General features: G+C 34.6%; 1 pseudogene; it reads left to right on the top strand.

Annotated features, from left to right (window-relative positions):
- Window positions 1-2,666: 2,666 nt before the first annotated feature.
- On the top strand, window positions 2,667-3,063 carry LOC118990112 (DNA-directed RNA polymerases I and III subunit RPAC2-like; annotated as a pseudogene).
- Window positions 3,064-13,643: the final 10,580 nt, after the last annotated feature.

The following is a 13,643-nucleotide window of genomic DNA, read 5'->3' as shown; positions in this document are numbered from 1 at the left end:
TCCTGTTTGCTCCTGTATAAATTGAATCCCATTTGTTCTTTTTCTACCTGCAGACTTAACTTATTTACATCCAGTTATAGCATTCTCTTTCCAAACTGGTTTTTACAGCACCTTTCAAATTGATATAATCTGCCAATCTAGTTTAAACCCTGTTTGCCTTGTATTTATGGTCAGAAATCCATTGAAAAGAACCAAGAATCATTTTCTGGTACTTAAAAAGTCCTACTCTGATCTATCATTGTCCACATTTATGATATCTTAGTTTGTTTTTAATCCATTTTATTGTGTTCTTATCAAACATTTGATAATTTTTATATACTTACTTGTATCACTATATAAACCACCTTATTAAAACTTAGACATTCATTATCCATAGTTCTCCCTCCATGCACTAATTTTATAAACTGTCAAAAAACTCCACCAAATCAACTTTACTGAGCATGATTTACTATAAATGATTCCACTGTGTTTATTTAGTATGATTTCATTGTTCTCTAGATGTTCATAGAATTTCTTTCGCTCAGTTTTATTAGTGACTAAGCCATGTTTTGTGCTTCAGGAAAGGCTCAGTTGGTCTTTTGAGAAACATGTTCTTAACTCTTTCAGGTAAATTAGAGTAATTTGGTAAAAGTAACAATCATAGATATAGACACATAGAGAAAAATAATCAAATTCTTGCCCCTCCACATGATGCCATGATGTGAATAAAACAACAAAAAGAACAATGACTCAAGTTTTATATCTCTTGTCCCCACCTACATATGTTCCTTTAAAGTAAAATTCAATTAAATTAGTTAAGAGAATCCTTAAATATTTTAGTATATGCATTCACAAATTAAACAATAGCTTCTGATGATGTTGTTCATACCCAAACATGTTAAGTACTCCTGGGTCTACTAGTTATCTATTACATCACAGGGTCAAACTTCTATCACTTCTCCACCACTATTGGGTTTGCATCATCTGCACTGCATTAGAACATTCACAGAGATTTGGTGCCACTCTGTGCCACACAGAATTGGAAAAAATACCTAGCTGTCTGCATTGTGGGTTGCTTTGTCACCATCCTATGCCCCTTATTGTACAGTGTCCCTTATGAAGGTGTCTCTTCCAGCTTCTGCCTGAAACTTGTTTCTCCAAAAGGTTCATAACCAGATCCCTCCATGGACCTGAAAGAGAAACACACACTGTTCTTCTCTTATACTGCTCCATTCCCTTTCCTTGTATCTATAGTACAAACCTTCCTCTTATGATTACATCAGCAAAAATAATAGAGCAAAAAGTCAGTAAATATAAATCATCTCATTTACAAGATCTGCTTCAGTTTTCCAGACACTTTAAGCCATTTTAATCTCAATTTGGGGTTATGGTAGGTCTCTACAGGTACGAAGGAATACATATGACTTGACAGTTATGTGGATGGGATTAGGGAGGCCTCAATATTGTAGTAAGGTTGGGGCTTCAGTATATACACCTATGTTCCAAATCCTGTGTCAGTCATCAAAAATCAATCTCCTTGCCATATTGAACCAAGGTTCAAATAAAAATGTTCTAATACAATTTCTCAAGACCTTTGTTACTATATTATTCCTGTAACAACTAACTGGTTAAACTTCCTGGTTGTGTTCTAATGAAACAAATATTTCTTATGGAAGTACTATGTCCCAGACATAGTGTTAGGAATTAGAATAAAATATGACTGCAAACAAGAGGGAAACTCACAGATAAGGTCTTCATAAAGTAGGTAGCACAGAAAAAGGAAGGACTAAGTCTTTCTTGGGGAAAATGATTAGAAGTAAAAGGCAAAAACAAGTTTACTCTACAGTTTAATTTCTTCACTTGAAAATAGAGTTTAATGAAACCAATTCTAAATACATGGCTGGTAGGATTCCTTGAAGCATTTCAAGATGTGCAAAATTATTTGTTCAAATACCATATGATCTCACCTCTAACAGGAAGCTAAACAACAAAACAAACAAGCAAGCAAAATATAACCAAAGACACTGAAGTAGAGAACAGGCTGACAGTGACCAGAGGGGAGAGGGGAGGGAATTTCAGGGGAAATAAGGGAGGGATTTAGAGGAACCTATATAAAGGACACATGGACAACAACTGAGAAGGGTGGAAATGGGAGGGAGGGGGGAGGATGGGGGGTGGGATGGGATGGGAGTAATAGAAAACTGTACTTGAAAAATAATTAAATAAAAAAATTGGAAAAAAATTTGTTATATTGATAAAGGTGAAGGCTTGAGTATACTATTTCTATTTTTTCTCACCCTTTTCTTCTTGGAACTCATTCAGTCACATATTAATCTCTAATTCTTTCCAGAATTTTCTTTTGGTAATATAAGTAGTGATTTATACCTGTTAAATCCAGTGGCCAACTTTGAGTCCTCATTTTCTTTATCCTTTTGGTAGCATTTGACATTCCTAAAATCACTTCACCTTTTGACTTCCATGACACATTTCTTTCACGGTTATCCTCCTTCCTTAAAAAGGTGGTATGTGCTTAAAAAATAAGAGGATTATGTTCATGAAGCAATTTATATCATACTGTGCTATGATTAAACTCACTCTGGCTTTCTGCTTCATTGCAACTGTCCACAATATAGAGCAGATTATCCCAGCCACTGGCATCACTGAGAACCCAGAATGCTGCCCCTGCCATGGAAGAGGACCAAGAGCTGGAGAGAAAAATATTTGGGTTGAAGGCCTCAGTGGCTAAAGGTAAAAGGAAGACTACTCTGGAAATGATCCAGGCAGCTGGAACAGACAAGCACTGTGTGATATTTGTTTTGAACAAGGAGGACCATACTCTAAGACATTCTCTTTGTTACATGATCATGAAAAACCTGGAGGCAAAAATCCGTGGTTACACTACAACTCATTTTTAGCTGAGTAACATTCATTTCTGCAGACTCAAAGTGCTCTTTCAGCTGTTGAGACATTTTAGAGATGCCTGAATGAGCTCTTGAATGTTTGCCAACAGTGCTTGACAAGTTTAAGGCCAATGTAAAGGAATATAAGGACAAAAAAGCAAGCATAAATGAATTTACATTCTAGTCTCTTGTGCACTATACAGGGAGGAACATCCTTTAAGATATTCTCTTCAAGATCTTGTAAAACCCAGAAGGTTGTGATTACCATATACGTGATTGGTCTGTCAGAAAGGTGTGATTCTACCTACTAGCGCATTGCAGCTGTTGAAAACCCTGTAAGAATTCTTGTATTCTTCTAATAAATTCCCTCTTTAAGTGAAACAAAACAACAAACTCCCTCAGAATGGTGTATTTGACTACTATTTGCCTCATTTGCCTTAAATATCTATAATACTATTTTGGATATGAAAAGTATGAAAACAAAGTCCCTGTGGACAAAAACATGGTTTATCCAAGGACTGAAGGAAACTAGCAGGACTAAAGTAAGACTGATGTGTGATATGAAATGTAATTTAAGAGACAGGCAGAAGTTACATCATACAGGGGTTTAAGGTCTCTGATATGAAGTTTGACTTCCATTCTGTGCAATATGGGGCACTGTTGTATTATTTAAGCATGGCAGTTGCATAAACTGATTTATGTTTTCACTCTACACACTGATCAGCCCCAATGAAAAATATACAGATACTCTTTCATGGTTGTCCTCACTAAAATCCCCCATCACAACCAGATAAAATCTGTGAGAAAATTACCTTTATGCACACAAAAATTTCAATCAATTTTTTAGTATAAGAAGTTTAAACATGAACAAAGAGCTGAAGCACATCAAATATGTGGTGAATGCATTTCACAGAAGTAAATGAAACAATAAACAGAACAGAAAATATTAAAGTAATTTCTACTTTTAAAACATACAAGTAAAAGCTAAAAGATATAGAAGAATTGTCAGAAGAAAACATCAAAGTAAAACAACAATTAATGTAATCAGAAAGATAAGGAAAGTTACTGCATCTACTAAACAAGAGCAGAATAATATAAAAGGAAAAATGGTAATAGAAAAAATAAATAGCTATTGCAAATTAAAATAGGATAGCTGAAGTAAGTAATATAGTGATATGGTAAAAGTTAAACTATGGGTAGTCTCCTTGAAATCAGAGTGAATCCCTGGCTGGTGTGGCTTGGTGGATTGAGCACCAGCATGCAAACCAAAAGATCACCAGTTAGAATCCTGGTCAGGGCACATGGCTGGGTTGCAGGCCAGGTACCTGGTTGGGGGATCTGAAAGGCAACTGATCCATGTAACTCTCACACATCTACATTTCTCTCCTTCTATTTCTCTCTCTTTTCCCTCCTTCTAACATAAATAACTAAAAATTTTATAAAGAAAGTAGAGTGAAAAAACAAATACTAAAGAGAAAAGAAAAGAAGCCAGAGGATTGATTTAGGTCAACTATCCAAGTAAATGATATTCATTCCAATAAACACAATCATTAAAAGAGAGTAAAGAAATTATGCAAGAAAATTAAGAAAATAAATATTCATATTGAAATGTTTTTCTTAAAAAACTAATAATAAACTATAGTCATAAGATGGTAAAATTTCAGAATAGCAACACTACAATGAAAAAACAATGGATAGCACAAGGGGAAAAGGGAATGGACTCACATGAACAAGTATAAAGGACACATGGACAATAACTAAGGTGGGGGGTGGAAATGGGAAGGAGGTGGGGAGCACGGGGGTGGGGCGGGGCTGGGAATACAAGACAGAAAACTGTACTTGAACAAGAATTAAATAAAAATTATATTAAAAATAAATAAATAAAATATAATTTTAAAAAAACAATGGATAGCACAATGATATGGAATTTTTCTAAAGCTAGGATGAAAGCTAAAAGGCAAAGGAGGGAAAAAACCTTTAAATTGGGGGAGGAGGTTATTAATCTAAAATTCAAATTAAATGATTGATATATAATAGTAGAATAAATATGTTATGAGATGTAAATACCCCAGTTTGTTTTCCTTTCCAGAGATCTTTTATTAGGAACTTCATGAGGTATGTCTCCAGAAAAAAAGGATAGAGTAGAAGAAGAGAAGGATGTGGGATCTGGAAAATAGAAGATACAAGATGGAGGGGCAGCAATGTAATCTGGAATGATCAGGAGATTAAGCTGCAAGGTGAATCATGACAGAGGATATGGTATGGAGAGGAAATAATCCTCAAGAGCAGGAAATAAAAAAGGGAAGAAATTGAAGGAGAATATAGCTCAACCTATGGGTGAAATATTACTGTAAGACCTGGGAGAAAGAGATGCTGGGGCATTTTGTGGAAGATGGTGTAGGTTAAGGGGAAAAAAGAAAATCTATGAAAACAAACATACATGCCAATGATTTACTCTTAGTAAAGCAAAGCACCACCTAAGAAAGATATATTTATACTCCACTATTGGGCAAAGTCATGAGAAAATATTTGATTCGGTAAAATGCCTTACATGTGTACACAGGTATTAAACAGATTCACCTTTCCAACTGAAAAGTTGTTTCATTTAAATGCTAAATAACACTGTTTCCTTTCATCAATGTATAATTTGCTACTTCCATCACTTGTCTAAGTCCAGATAAATTTACATCATTGTCTGCTATTATTTTTACAAAAATAAATAGGAACATTTATTTTCTTCCAGAAAAGAAGACTTGAGGATGAGAAATCTTCCTACTCTTTAATGTTTTCAAATTGTTTTCAGGTTACTTTAATGGATTATGACATATAATTGCCAGCACATGTCATGTGTTTCCTTAAGAAAACCATTCTCTAGATGTCCTTGCAGGAAACTATAATTTCAATTGTCTTGGTCATGTAAAATACGCCTTACCCTGGCCAATTAATAATGGTGATTTAGGAGCTATCAACCCAAGAGGCATTTACTTGAAAAGGTGACTTGCATTAACGAAAGGTGATCTTGAATTCCTTTCTCTTAAATCAGAAAACAGAAATTCTGTATAAAGCCAAGTATTCATTGTCTGAAAACAAAATTACATTCCTGGCTGCTATGCCTTTAGCAATGAAGCAGAAAGAAGTAATTGGTTTTGAGCAGTTTTAAGCAAGTATTACACAGCTCTAATAATGTATTGCTAACAAAATGTTCCATTTTTACATTTAATAAATTGTCATGCTGATCAGAGGGAGAGAGAAATGGTATTCTATTATCTGGGTGATCTTACATCAAAAATCAAGGGCAAATAACATAAGAAATATTAGTCATTGAGCATGGTTTAAAGGAAGGCTTTGTAGCCATGGCAATAACTGCCATGAAGATTTTGTATCCCTGATGAATGTCATATATAAGTTTATAGTCCTTTGTAAAAATACTTATTCCATCTCATTCATAAACACATGTTTATAAATATATAAAATATATCTGTGTTAATATATAGATATAAGCATTATATATTCATCAACAAAATTAGAATTGGTCAAAGATCATTTTTACTGCTTCTACTAGATTTATGAGTCCTTATAGAGACCTTTATATCAAATATGTTTGGATTAAGATTTTATGTTAAAAATTATATATTAACAATTATATAGTATTAACAATTATATTTGTATAATTACCAATTATGTATATATATATGTGTGTGTGTGTGTGTGTGTGTATGTACACACACTACACCCATGCAGAGTTTTGAACACAATGGGGGTTATGGGCATCAAGCCCTGTGCAGTAGGAAATCTTTGTATAACTTTTGACTTCCAAAAATTTTAACCATAGTTATATCTTGGAATCTGCCAGGACCCCTGCAGATACCAAACCCTACAAATGCTCAAGTGCCCTATATAAAATGGCAAAGAATAATGCAGACTAATTTGGCCCTCCACATCAGCAGATCCCCAACTGCAGATTGAAAATACTGTTTTCCATTCACGGTTGGTTGACTTGCAGATGTAAAATTCAAGGATTCAGAGGGCTGGCCATATATTTATTTTAAAAAATCCATGTATAAATGGTCTTTCATAATAGGTATAGTCTTTACAACCTTTTCTCCCTGTATCCCAATAACTGACTCAGGTTTAACTCCAAATGGATGGGTCTTCTTCATACCCTTATTCACTTCAGTGAACACTGTAACTGCTTAGACATTTCTGAAAGCAAGCTCTTCCCAATACTGATGTCATTTATAAAGGCTTACATTTCTACCAGCAATTATTGGTCACTTTGATATGAACTATTGCTACCTCTCATGAGTACCACTGAACTAGTCTCCCTAGTCCCAGTCTCAATTTATTTTTTTATATTTAGACTCCATCAGTGAAGTCCCCTGAAGCACGATAGCTAAGGCCATATGCATTACATTATTATTTGGATGTATTTCAACAGAGTGGGGGGAAATCAACATACACAAACAAACACATATCTACCAAATATGTAATTTTACCTGGAAGGACATTGCATTGTATAGTCATTGGAACCATATCAAATATTCACAAAGTAATTAAATTTTTATTCACATGTTAGAAAAAAAGATCATTAACAAATACCCAAGGTCTCTTGAGACTTCTTTAATATTCTTAGATACCAAGAGTGTTACTCTTAGCACAAGGAACTTAAAAAAGAAACACACAAGAAATTAAAGTGTCACTAAATTTTAAATCTTTTTTCCTCTTTTTTACAGAAGCTTATAAAAACTGAAATAAAATATTTTTGAACTCTGGAGAATTCATAGGTATCTATGACAACACAATTTAATAGGAAGTTACAACATACAACTCAGCAGACCTGTAAAGGGAAATCTTTCAGATATTAAAAAAAAACAACAACTTTTGACTTACTTCAGAGGACCATGTTGTTGGGAGTCTTCACATTTTATTTTGTACTAGTTCTTTTCTCTTTTCATTCCATTTTGCACAAACTATTGTGCAAATTTGGAATTGAATACAACTATTTATGAAACTGATCATTTTAGAAACAGGTTAAAAGATGGAAGGTTTATGTTACTCACCAGCCTTCAGTGAAGAGCTCTGCAATCTTAAATCTTTTGTTAGATAGTTCCAGTGATAGTGTTCAAGTTAATTGATGCTCAACAGAAAAATACGCCTGCTAAGGGAGAACCTCTGAGATTAAACATATCTCGATATAGTCCTAGGAAAGGAAAGTTGGGTTTTGTCTAAGCCCAACTGACTTCAGTCAAAAAGAGTAATTCTGAAATTAGATATTTCAGAAGCTGAGGCCATATATAACACACTAGATAAAGAAATCTGGATGAATGAATATGCCATCTCTTTGGCAAGGTATTCTACTAGAAAACTGGTTTAGTAATCAGATCCTAATCTGTAGCAATACTAAAGCCTGAGGTAATGGAAATGTTAAGGCCTCAAGATGGATAAGGTGGATATTGTATGGTCTGAGAATGTAAAGATAAGTTCATGACAGGAAAACTTATGGCAAAGAGGTCTTGAGCTGATGATACAGAGACATAGGCGCCTCTTAGGTGATAAAAAAACATCATGGAAAATTATGATAGCAAAACAACAATGTGAGACCAGATATAAATTGGAAGAGTAGGTGGTTGATTGGTCAGTCATGGGCCTGAAGGTATTTTCCAAATCATAATATAGAATAACAAACAGAGTCCAAGGAGAGCTGTAGACTCACTAGATAGAGGAGACAATGAGAAATTTTAGGGTAATAAAGGCAGCTGGAACTCAGCAGATAAACAGCTGGAGAGAGAGAACTGTAGGGGAAAAAAGTTCTAAAAATCTATGTATAAATCCCCCCTTGTGACCTTGGCCACCTCCTAAATTGAGCATAGCAGGGTGAAATTCTAGAAGGCCAAATAAAGGACAGCATCCAGATGCTAGTGAGATGGACAGAGCTTACAGAGATCACATGATGCTGAGAAGACATTGGCACCTGGGCTTTCAAAGTGAGACCTTCATGAACACAGTAGAGTTTCAGTAGACACCCCACAAAAGCTATGCCCTGGAACTTACAATGCTGTCTTAAAAAAGAGGCAAAACAGAAATGGACCCACTCTAGCAAAGCTTGAAATTATTACTGTATTTTATTGTGATGGGAACACTTAATAATTTAAATTTACCCTCTTAAGAAAAATTCAGCCCTGGCTTGTGTGGCTTAGTGAATTGAGTGCCTGCCTGAGAACCAAAAGATCACTGGTTCAATTCCCAGTCAGGGCACACGCCTAGGTTGTGTGCCAGGTCTCCCATTGAGGATGTGACAGAGGCAGCCAATTGATATTTCCCCTGCACATCAATGTTTCTCTCCCTCTCTTTCTCCCTCCCTCCCCCTTTGCCATCTTTTAAAAAACAAAATGTCAAATGTACAATACATTATTGTTGACTATAGATACAATGTTAGAATTGTGGTGATCAACAAATAAGACATAACTTTCTTAAGATGAAAATAATATAATCAAGAATCTTTAAAATCCTCTCCAGTACATGGTATTCTATTAAAAAAAAACAAACAAAAAATAGCATACATGTACAAAGAGGGAAAAAAGTAACTGACAAAGTGCTAATAAAATCAATCTCAGAAATGATATTTGAACTGGCAGACAAAAACTTTTAAATAACCACAGTTAATGAGCTAAATATTTACTACCTAGGGTGGTGGTAAGGATCAAGTGAAATTGTGCATGCACAAATATTTAATACTTAAGTGATTTCTTTCCACTTACACATTGTTAGGAAAAAACTGTAAATTCTTAGTAACTACCAATTTCTTAATGTTATAAAGAACACCAATCTTAGAAACAATTACATCAAATTCATAGCTTAGAATGAGACAAAGACAATTACAGTTTTGTTTCATATGAACTATACTCCAAATCTGTCTTTCTAAAACTATACCTTGGTGGCTGTGATTGAACTTTTCCTAAATTGACAGTATAATAAGCTACCTAGAGTATGGTTTGCAAAAATGTCTAATTTTAATCATAATAGATTACTTTTATTCATTCATTGAGAGTATGACCTTTCATGAACACTGCTAAAATCTGTATATAGTTTGCTGCTATTCACCATTTATTGGCTATAATATAAGGTATTGAGGAAACATAATTCTAAAACCATTCCATTGTAAGGTTAAAATATGAAAAATTATTATGAACTGTAAACCATATAATAGCTCAAGGTGAGATAATGACATATCACAAGTGGCAAATTTTAGCATGAATAAAAGAGAACATATATGCTAAAACATTCAAGGAAAATGTTATGTGTACAAAATTTCAGTAAATTATCATTATCATCAAAAAGCAGTGAAGTGCCCACCTGACCCTGGAGCTCTTAAGAAAGTAAACAATGCATGTAGATAATAAGCTACTTTTAGTATAAAAATTATGTTTATAACTTTATAAATAATGTTTAGAATATACATTTAGTATATTGGAAAAACATGTTGATAATTTTTGAGGTTTTAATGTAGCATATAGTCGTTATACAAAATTATTCACCTTAGAAGCTTCAGCAATAAAAGTTTGATATAATGAAAGCTTGATAATTATCAAATATAAATTATCAGAAATAAGTTTATCAGAAATAACAATTTAAAGTTATACTATTCAAAAGGGAAAAATAAAATCTTATGCAAGCTGCTGAAAACATCTTTCTTTTTTAATAGTTTATTTTTTAAATATTTTACCTATTTGTTTTTAGAGAGAGGGGAAGGGAGGGAGAAAGAGAGGGAGAGGAATATCAGTGTATGGTTGACTCTCACACACCCTCTACTGGGGACCTGGCCTGCAACCCAAGCATGTGCCCTGACTGGGAATCAAACTGGTGACTCTGGTTCACAGGTTGGCGCTTCATCCTCTGAGCCACACCAGCCAGGACTGAAGTCATTTCTCTTAAGGCCCTTTCCCTTGACTATATTGCAATAACAGCATTTAAGGGGTAAAAGAAAAACATCATTTAATAACTTTCCATTGCTTAATGTACTTCCATTGAAAACATTTCACATTTAATCATCAGTCATTAATTTCTGTGCAATGCACATATTTACTCATTTCATTCACTCATTTATCTCTAAGTTTATTCATGTTCCAGTTATTTAATATTTTATTTTATTTCATTTTATTTTGTATTCATGTGCCAATTACTTAACACTGAACATTTATTTACGTATCTAGCAGAATTCTACTCAGTGAGGATATAGCAGACAGCCAGATATTCAAAGTTGCCATAAGGATGGATGTTGCATTCTAATGAGTTGTTTGAAATAGATGATAATTTCAGATATGAAAATTACACTGAAAAAAATGTAGGGTTCTAAACAAAGTGACAGAGGAACTGCTTTTAAATTTTAGGAATGGCAGAGACCTGGATTTCAATAAAAAGCAGGCTAGGTTAAGATTTTGGAAAATAGGATTCCATGTAGATGGAACTGCAAGTGAAAAGGGATAGATGTGAACTTGCTTCATCTTTGTTCCAGGAAGAAAAAAAAAAGCTAATGTGGCTACAGCTGAGGGAGCATGGATCTTGCTTTGGATTAGAAGTCCAATGCAGTTTTGCAAAATTCATTTATTAGTCTGAGCAGTTTTTTGGTAGAGTCTATAGGATTTTCCAGGTACACTATCATGTCATCTGCAAACAGTGACAGTTTTGTTTCCTCCTTTCCAATTTGGATGCCTTTTATTTCCTTTTCTTGCCTGGTCACTGAGGCTAAAACTTCCAATACTATACTAAATAGAAGAGGTGAAAGTGGACAACCTTGTCTTGTTCCTGATCTTAGTAGAAAAGCTTTTAGCTTTTGCCAATTGAGTATGATGTTGGCTGTAGGTCTTTCATATATGGCTTTTATTATATTGAGGAATGGTCACTCCATCCCCACTTTGCTGAGTGTTTTTATCATAAATGGGTGTTGTACCTTATCAAAAGCTTTTTCCGCATCTATTGATATGACCATGTGGTTTTTGTCTTTGATTTGTTTATGCAGTGTATTATATTTACTGATTTGTGGATATTGAAACATCCTTGCATCCCTGAGTTGAATCCCACTTGGTCGTGGTGTATGATCTTTTTGATGTATTGTTGGATGGGATTTGCCAATATTTTGTTGAGGATTTTAGCGTCTATGTTCATCAGCAATATTGGCCTGTAGTTTTCTTTCTTTGTTGTGTCTCTATCTGGTTTTGGAATTAGGATGATGCTGGCTTCATACAAAGAGTTTGGGAGTTTCCCATCATTTTGGGTTTTTTGGAATAGTCTGTGAAGAATAGGGGTTAGCTCTTCCTTAAATGCTTTGTAGAATTCTCCTGTGAAACCATCTGATCCAGGGCTTTTGTGTGATGGGAGTTTTTTGATTACTGCTTCAATTTCATCTGCTCTTATTGGCCTGTCCAGGTTTTCTACTTCTTCATTGAATTTTGGAAGATTATATTTTTCTAGAAATTTGTCAATTTCACCTAGGTTTTCAAATTTCTTGGCATACAGTTCTGCACAGTAATTTCTTCCAATCCCTTCTATTTCTGTGGTATCAGTTGTAATCTCTCTTCTTTCATTTCTGATTGTGCTTATTTGGGTCCTCTCTCTTCTTTTCTTGATGAGCCTGCTTAAAGGTTTGTCTATTTTGTTTATCTTTTCAAAAAACCAACTCTTGGATTAATTGATCCTTACAATTGGCTGGGACTCAAATCAATCGAGTGGACCAGAAAGAAGAAAGAAACATACGATCAGGAAGCTAAACAACAAAACAAACAAGCAAGCAAAATACTGAACCAAAGACACTGAAATAGAGAACAGGGGGACAGCGATCAGAGGGGAGAGGGGAGGGAATTTCAGGGGAAATAGGGGAGGGATTTAGAGGAACATATATAAAGGATACATGGAAAACAACTGAGAAGGGTGGAAATGGGAGGGAGTGGGGAGCACCGGGGGTGGGATGGTATGGGAGTAATAGACAGAAAACTGTACTTGAAAAATAATTAAATAAAACAAAGCAATTATAAAAAAGAAGTCCAATGAAAGCCATTGGAGAGTTTTAAAATATACTTTATTAATTATGCTTTCACATTTGTACCAGTTTCCCCCTTTACCCCCTCTGCTTAGTGACCCTCTTCCCTCCAACAATCCTTCCCTTAGTTCATGTCCATGGGTCATTCACTCAAGATCTTTGGCTTTTCCATTTCCTACAGTACTCTTAACACCCCCCTGTCTATTTTGTGCCTACCATTGATGCTTCTTATTCCTTGTACCTTTTCCCTTATTCTCCCCTTTCCCCCTCCCTACTGATAACCTTCCAAATGATCTCCATACCTGTGATTTTGTTCCTGTTCTGGTTGTTTGATTAGTTTGGCTTTATTTTTAGGTCTAGTTGTTGATAGTTGTAAATTTGTTGTCATTTTAATATTCATAGTTTTGATCTTCTTTTTCTTAAGTAAGTCCCTTCAGTATTTCATAGAATAATGGCTTGGTAATGATGTATTCCTTTAGCTTTACCTTGTTTGGGAAACACTTTATCTGCCCTTCCATTCTAAATGATAGTTTTTCTAGATAGAATAATCTTGGAAGTAGGTCTTTGCTTTTCATCAATTTGAATGCTTCTTGCCAGCCCCTTCTTGTCTGCAAAGTTTCTTTTGAAAAATCAACTGACAGCCTTATGAAAACTCCTTTGTAGGTAATCTCTGCTTTTCTCTTGCTGCTTTTAAGATTCTCTCTTTATCTTTAACCTTTAGCATTCTAAGG

The sequence above is a fragment of the Sturnira hondurensis genome, unplaced genomic scaffold, assembly GCF_014824575.4.
Source record: "Sturnira hondurensis isolate 20B ecotype Veracruz unplaced genomic scaffold, ASM1482457v3 Scaffold0000856, whole genome shotgun sequence".
In the NCBI taxonomy this organism is placed as follows: domain Eukaryota; kingdom Metazoa; phylum Chordata; class Mammalia; order Chiroptera; family Phyllostomidae; genus Sturnira; species Sturnira hondurensis.
Note: the sequence above shows the minus strand (reverse complement) of the source record. Positions and strands in the feature narration are given on the sequence as shown.